Consider the following 8,217-nt stretch of genomic DNA (forward strand, 5'->3'; position numbering starts at 1 on the left):
CAATAACAGATACTACGAGGAATAAGATGTCGAACAGCATGACTAAACTATTGAACTCTGCCTGTATTTTCGTCATCTCTAACCGGCAATGATAAGTTTCCTCACGGATATGCCCACAATATGCCTGTTACACAATGACATGTCTGAGTATTATCTGCTAGAATCGTACGAGATGTTATTTTTTTGAAATAAATTCCGTCATGTTGTCATTGTTTTTGAGTCAGTAGATAAAGTTGTTATAGTAACATTACGTTACTACAGACCTAATCTTATTATGAGACCTGTTATGTACACGTTACCAACCACTCACTTTAATTAATGTCGGAACTCGTATCTTAGTTCAAAGGTGGCTCTATTTAAGGTGATAATTTGTAGTGGGAGTCAGGTGTAAGCTTCCTGTTTGCTTGCTTCAGTTTGTTCAGTTATAGGTTGGTTGTGATAAGGTACATGGCAGTGAACTTAGTAGCTAAGTACCTTCATACCTATGTACGAATGATAGTTTAACCTAAGTACATTGTAACTTAATTTATTACATACCTTGGTAGCGTTTTAAAGGACTTAACAGTATTTGTTATTCTTCATTTGATATTCTATTCAAAACATAGAATAATGATTTGTCAATTAAAACCCATTAATAAGTTACCAAAAAATAGGGCATGTACAACCGTGTGTACCTAAACCTAAAGCTTCCTTAGTATTACAATCTGCACGGAAGCAAATATCCACTTAATTTTAGGTGGACTAAAGGAGGTCTTACGTCATAAGTCATTTATGTTTTTGTTTATTCACCACTAAATCAGGTACCTAGTTGTAGTTGTAATCAGATATCTAATTGATAAAGCAATCAAGCGACCACCCACGGAGCAGAGATAATTCTCTGATAAGTGTGTGACGCTTTTGAAGGTGACTGCATTTCGAAAGATTTTCGTCAACTTGCCGCTGAGAGCCACTAAGGAACTTGTAATCGAATTGGCATAATAATATGACTTTATCACATCATCCAATCAGTCTTGTTCTTTAGTTCAACACAATGACTCCACTATAATATGACTCTATATCTCAAATAAGGGTTAGCGGAACTGCTTAACTAGACACACAAACAAGGAATTCCTACTTCATGTAACAGATAAAATTCCTTTAACATTATGTATTTACATGTGAGGCATATAAATAAATGGTAAATCTGCTAAACTTTAGTGTAGGCATACGAGATATAAAGTAGGCAGTTGAAATAGCGTGTAGATAAAAGTATTCCGCAATGGTCCGCCATCAATAAGGCCGCGACCTTATTAGTTAAGTTAAAACAATAAAGAATCGTTATATTATCGTAATAATATCAATAATTCGTATCGGGTAACTGACCTCTCAATAAGAACAAACGTTTTTAAAGTAACGCATATATTACGATACAGATAACCTTTACAAGATTTTTGCGTTTCAATTATCTTAAGAGTACATCCTTTTTGTTAACTATTAGCGTGGATCCGATGAACGCTATTCGTTCTGTGTTATATTTATTTATTTAAATGGTCACTAAAGTAAGTTTTTATTTGGTTAATAGGTCGGTAAGGTTCTCCTGTTCTGTCCCATAATTTACGTTAACTAGACACCTACCTACTTATTAGCAGCTTGGTCCACCAAAGCAGAAAACCTGTGCTTAAACTTAGAGCTGACGAATTTGGGTATTCTAGTGCTTACTGATTAAATCCTTTGTTAAAGCTAGGTATTGTCACGGCGCACTCCCAATTGAATAATGATCACTTTCATTAATGTTGGATGACGAAGTCGTGGATAAACGATTATCTTTGGCTGATAGATCGTTGACGCGTCGGTTTTTCCAGTTCTCAGACTGTTAATTTTTACCCAGTATTTGCTGCGTAGAAATGCTAAATGTGTTTTTACATAACGTGATAAAAAGTTATTAAATAAAGATTGATATAAACTTCATTGGCAGGCTTAAAATAACTACGTATAGGTCAAGTATTGGCCGAAATTATCGACAGAAGAATTGTTTTTGGCGAACTTGTTTGTATTCAGCGGTCAAACTTATGGGGTGAGGATGGTGTTATTTAACTGATTACAGAAAATTCCCAAACTATCTGACGGTGTAGAGATGTGCGTAGATTGATAAGTGATGGCCGCATTTACGTCAAGTAATTGTTTTGCTGAGCGAGTTGTGGAGCGATTGGCATGAATAAGTGGTGTTTATAAAAAGCGTGTGTATCGGCATGGGTCATCGAGACACACCCCGCCACGTGCCGCATTGTTTATATTACGTTAGTTGCTGTTGTGATGATCCGCAGATAACACTGATAACTGATAACTGATGATGATTCGTTAATCTAGTCGCAATAACTCTAGGGGAGGCTTTGAGGTCGTTACTGCGGTGTCATATTATTACGATGAAGTTTTGCTTTGTCAGTTATAAGTTTTTAAATTACGGGTGTCCTGTTTTTGTTAACAAGCAAGCACGTAGAATCAGTGAACTGATTTATGATTAGTATTTTTTTTTAAAGTAGATGGTAGCTGTATTGAAACGTATTCCTTTTTGATAATACGTAAGCAGGTAGGTACTAGGTACTACTGTTTTAAAAAGAAGGGTTTAGATTTGGTTGGGAGTTTACTGAGTAGGCAGACAGTTCATGTGTACTAAGGCGAATTGTTTATGATATTCGTATGTGTTTCCCTAAAGGAAATAAATTCCAAAAAACGAACACCGCACAACTTTGAGCATAATAAACAGGAAAATTATATGACAATACACGTGGTTGTTTTTCAATAACCCTTGATGAGGTCAGATCTCATTGTTATTTGATTAACGAGCCTCAATCGAACGATGCTGCCACGCTGATAACTTATCAATACATTATTATTTATTACTTGCATAGCCTTATGATGATAAAGCCACCCTAAGTACGATGACTTCCAGTTTGAACTGCAATCAACTTGAATGAGAAGGTTCTAGAACAAAAGATAGAGTAATCGGAATACGTTGCTATGGAATCAAAGGTTGGTGACCGTTAGAAAGTTATAAGTAAGTCAGTAGAATGCCCGCGAGTTCGCATGTGCTGAAAGATATCATCATTTTAACGTATCATATATTTTTCTTTCAATAAATACCATAAATACAAGGTAGCTTGAGGATTTGGGAAATGTAGCTTTATAATATCCTCAAAATTTATTTTTTGTTTAACATAACTAATACACGAGCGCGAGCGGAGTAGGGAATAAACTGTTTCTTAGGTTAAATATCCAAGTTATCTCTAACTTTGAACGACGAGAAACTTTTCTTTCTTATGCCAGGACTATTGTTTGATTAGTTTATTTTACGTCCAGGAAATTTCTTAAGCCCCATCTTAGTAATGCCCAAACACAGAGTATATAGCGATGACATCAACTCTAAAATTCTAGTTATTAGATTACAATATCATCAATATTATCATTTTATCGTTGTCAAATCATTTATAAATAAGTAATTGTCGACATAATGCGACAGCTCCAGGATAACATCATATAAGATAAGTTATTACACCAATATACCTCAAAATAAAACAAATACTTAGGTGTAATCTACTGCGTGCAGATCGCCGAATGACGCCAAGTAAGTACGGTGCCCTGGGCCTCTGATAGGTACGTGGAGATTACAATACATTTTGCATTACTGTAGATACACATCTTCCAGTGGCGCGTGATGATATGGTGTTCATTATCCCACTGATTACGTGTTCTTTATCAATGGAAGGATCTTTAGAGGCCCTGTACCTTGACGAATGAGGTGATATGTGCGACCAATGTTTCGATTTACACTGAATCATATTAATTTATTATTTTTCATAAAAAAATTGTAAAAAACACAGCTCTATGTAACTTAGGCAATCAATTTAGAATTTGAATGTTTTCTATATTATGATATTTGTATGAATGTAGGTATGAGTGAGTACTGGTTGGGTTTTTGGGAAGCTTGTTATTTAACAAAAACCAAAGTGTGCGTTTTATTTTCTTATTTTACAAACATACCCTTTGAACTTTACTATGTATTCGGAAAATTTGAATCTTCAGAGTATTCCACATCAAATTTCATTAATTCCAAAACATTACGTCAAATAACAAGTTTTGAGTATTTTGACATTTTTTCCTCAATAACATTTCTAATACCTGCGAATGTTATCTGTGCTAGTTTCTCATTGACGTCACAACTGGCCGTGCTACATCTTTAAGAGGGATTTCCCTTCACTGGCACCAATTTATTTAAAAATCAATATTACCTTGTTTGGTATCTGACACAGATTTGATATCATACCTAGACGAAGCCTAATTAACGGGCGATTTCAGGTCGATAGCTATTTCGGCGCATCACGACAACTTGCAGCTATATTTTTAGTAAAAGATAATGTTCCAAAAAAGGAAAAATGTAATTAATATAATATTTTCTTCAGATTAACAGATGGTCTGTTCATTCATTTTATATACATACCATGTACTCCGCTACATAAGATCACGACTTTTTATCATAGAGACAGATACGAAAAAACCTTATAAGTTTGTATGCTTCATTCACAATTACATTAAACATATGATATTATTCTCATCATACAAGAAAACATGTATAAATTTGAATGAAAGATCTCAATTCATTTTATTAAATTTCATGTACAATCGTAACCGGTTAAATTATAGTGCCAACGACCTTCTAACTACGACCCGTGTGAATAGTGTCTAAAACCTTAATTTGTTGGAAATTGACGAAGATCTGCAAGATAATCTGTAAATATATTTGACAAAATTAAAGAATAATACATCAGATAATTATTTATTAGAATACATGTCATAATAAGATCGAAGTTTCCTAAATAAGGTGACATTGAGACAAGAAATCCGCTACTAATCTCAACTATCTGGACCATTCGTGTGCTTAAAGCCAAAAAACAAGCCCAAATTTGCCTTTCAATAAATTTAATGACAAACCTTTTTTTGTAATTGAAAGAGTAATTCAATAAAAAATTGGTAATTTCATTAGTTAAAAGACTTAAAAGGCGTGGTTTTTGGCTTTTACAACATGAATGGTCTAGGTAGTTAGATTAGTGACGTGAGATTATCGTACGAGTGGTTGATACTCCAATCTACAGCAAAGTGTCTGCCGCCATTTAGTGGCACTGTGCCTACCACGTTATGAAGCACATGTACGATATCTATACTATCTATACTAATATTAGTTACCTATAAAATTGCAGAGTTTGTTTGTTTGGTTGAACGCACTAATCTCAGGAACTGCTGGGACAAATTGAAAAAATATTTCAGTGTTGGATAGCCTATTCATGAGGAAGGCTAAATAACATCACGCTAGGACCAATAGGAGCATAGAACCAGTAAGAAATGTTACAAAAACGGGGAAAAATTATGACTCATTCTCTTCATATGTTACGCAAACGAATTTGCGCGGATCAGCTAGTCTTGAAATAAAACCTTATCGAAGTCAATGTTAAAACAGCATTAGGCCTTAAGACTTTAAACTTTGTACCGTGTGAGTGGTGTGCTCCTATCTTCCATGGCAAACTGATATGGGTTTACAACCGGCGGCCATGCCATTGCAGTGTGTTTGGCTGTAGGTAAAAAACTGTCTGATGTAACACTACCGAATGTTACGACTTTTGAACTTGCATGACATTCAAGATATTTATAGATTTGTCTTCGTTTTAAAAATCGTGCATGCAACATTATTGTTACTGGTATTAAATTAACAATTTATAGCTGGTTTTGAACAGGAAGGCTTTGTCTACTGAAGATAGTATTTTTGTTATTTTAATAAAGACTATAGCAAGTCCCTTTCTATTATTTTGCTTTACTGACAGTAGTACGTGTACTCTCCTTAGTAAGTTGCTCAAGGTAGATTATGAAATAAGTCGGAAATTACTTGAACAAATCTTTATAGTAAATATTGTGTTGGGTGCCATTAGTTGGTTGAGTTACGGATTCGACGAAATTTTAGTTTTCTTTACCTATCCAATTCATATTTAGAAAAATAGATTTAAGGTTAGTTAAAAGAATTAGAAAGAAGAATATATTTAGGAAAATAGATTTAAGGTACATACTAGGTAATAAGTTAAAAAATATTTAAAAAAACTGGCATGACAATTGATAAATTAATCGATTTTTATTCACAAAATTTGCTTTACCTACTGAAACACAATCCTAATGCAAAAAAATATTATAATTATAGAGATTATGGTATCAATAATTTAAATGAGCCGTTATTAAAGAATACAATATAATGAGGTAGACGATAAGTAAGTAATAATATTCGTAAGTTGATAATTTTTATGAAGCCTCCACTGTCCGTGGTCGTGATTTTCATCCGCTCGAGGCCTTACACGAACAAACTTTGACAAATAGGCTTGATAAAATTGTGAAAATATTGTGTACTTTGCACATCCGTTTACAGGTTTCAGATAATATAATGTTATGTCTGGTGTAGATTGTATTTGAATATAGGTAGGCAGGTTCCAGAATTTTCCGATTTTAAAATAAAAGACTACCTATAAAATTATTCAGTTTGACTTTCATAAATTGCAGACGTCTGATAAATTGCAGAACTCATATTGTGAAGAAAACACGATTTGATATTATTTCCGGTCTTTTAGCCCTTTGGCTTCAGAAGATTTCAAAGCCTTTTTTTAACTTAATCAATCGCGCGCACGCACTCGGAAGTCTTGTCTGTTTTTATTTAATTCCTACTATAATTTTGGATTACATCAATTATTATTTTCTAATAAAAAGTTGACGGTAAAGCTATAAACACCTATAGACCATTTATTACTTAAAGTGTATTTAATGGTAGATAAAATTCATTAAAATCATAATATGATAATCTCTTTGTATTTATTAATTAGACATAAATCCAATTCAGGTGTCAACGAACACCTGGGCTGGATTTGTCTGAATACACAGAGTTTTATATTGCAAAAAAAAAGAATGCATTTCAGGTGTCCGTCTTGAATGTGAATTAACGCTTATAACGAATTATATCATTATTATTTGACATCACTTGATTTTGCCTTATCTACTTATATTTAGGGACTTTGAGACTTCTTAGTAATCACTTGATTGTTAATTACAGACCAATTAATGAAAGATTGTAATAGAAATGTTGTAAAATATAAGTAGGTATTTTCCGAGAGTATTTTGCCAGATTTTTTCACTCAATCTCCCAAACTTTGACGATCATAAATGTCAGCGTTTGACCTTAATTATAGAATAATGTGATTTTTATTATGAACACACTTTACACAAAAATAAAATAAAGAATATTATACATAATAGAATATCAGCATCAATCGATCAAAGTGTACCTAACAGTTTCGAGTATTAGGTGTGCACGTATGATTTGACCTGAGTCTATCAATCTGATGTCACAACCGGTCCGCTTGCGTTGTTTGTTTACCCAATTGTTGATTTATTTATTAATTTTTTATGGCGATGACCTTTGATTGGGTTACTTGAAGGTTTTTGGAATTTCCGATGTTTTTTTAGGCTCACCTTCTACGTTTAGTGTTTCTAGTTATTACATATCTAATCATAACTGTCCGTTGATAAGTTGGTCGAGTGTAACCTGTCTATTTAACATCCGGCTGTGATATTATGCGCCAACTGAATGCGCTTAAGAATTAGCGACGGAGAAAAAGTGTTTTAGTCACACGCGGCGATTCCATTTTGTCTATTAGTTGAAACTTTATAAATTACAAGTTCGAGAATGTATAAGGATTAAGGAGATGAGGTAACAAGTTAAAAATAGAGGTTTCTACCTCTCCTCATTTTGTAGATTTACGCCATGCCACCGTAGCCAATTTGTTGCCTCGGAGCATGGTTCAGAAAATATATTGAAACATCCGCATTTATTTTTTGAATGTCATTAAGAAAAACTGGAGAGGACAAAAGGTAAGGGTCTTTATTTTAGCACCCTTAATTCTTATGAAATAAATTTGTTAGTTATAAATGTTATAATATTAATTCGAGTGTAGGTATAGATTGGTATTTTTAAGGCTTCCGCTACTTTCTCTCACAATCTTTTCATTCACACTTAAGCTATTTAATCCAGAGTGACATTATCTCAAGCGTGAGTCAATAATACATAGTATGACATAAATGAGTCACCGAGAGTCAAACAATCTCCGTACAAACAAGCAAATGAGCGGAGAAGTAAACATTCATTGAGCACCTAAA

This window comes from Anticarsia gemmatalis, chromosome 11, assembly GCF_050436995.1.
Source record: "Anticarsia gemmatalis isolate Benzon Research Colony breed Stoneville strain chromosome 11, ilAntGemm2 primary, whole genome shotgun sequence".
In the NCBI taxonomy this organism is placed as follows: Eukaryota; Metazoa; Arthropoda; class Insecta; order Lepidoptera; family Erebidae; genus Anticarsia; species Anticarsia gemmatalis.